Raw genomic sequence first — 349 nt, 5'->3', positions numbered from 1 at the left:
GCCAGCTGAACCCCTCCTGCCTCCCACCACCTGACCTTTTCTGTCATTTGTTTGTATTTTATAATATGAAAAGGGAAAAAAATTACTACTCGTCTGAGATAGCAATCTGCCCCTCACAAGTGCTGGAGGGAACCATGGCACAAGGAAAGGCCATGGGAAAGGAAAGACCTCATTGCTTTGCATCTGTCCCAGAGAAATACCAAATTTCCAGTCTCCCTATCCCAATACTCTGGCCCTTAACATGAGAAGAAAGAGAAAGAGACAGATTTTTTGATATTTTTTTAAAAGACATAGAAATCCCCAGCAAACCCTTTTAGAAATGTTTGTCACGGGGCCTGTGGCAGAAACC

This window comes from Prinia subflava, chromosome 10 (genome assembly GCF_021018805.1).
Source record: "Prinia subflava isolate CZ2003 ecotype Zambia chromosome 10, Cam_Psub_1.2, whole genome shotgun sequence".
Lineage (NCBI taxonomy): Eukaryota > Metazoa > Chordata > Aves > Passeriformes > Cisticolidae > Prinia > Prinia subflava.
This window is presented reverse-complemented; position numbering follows the sequence as displayed.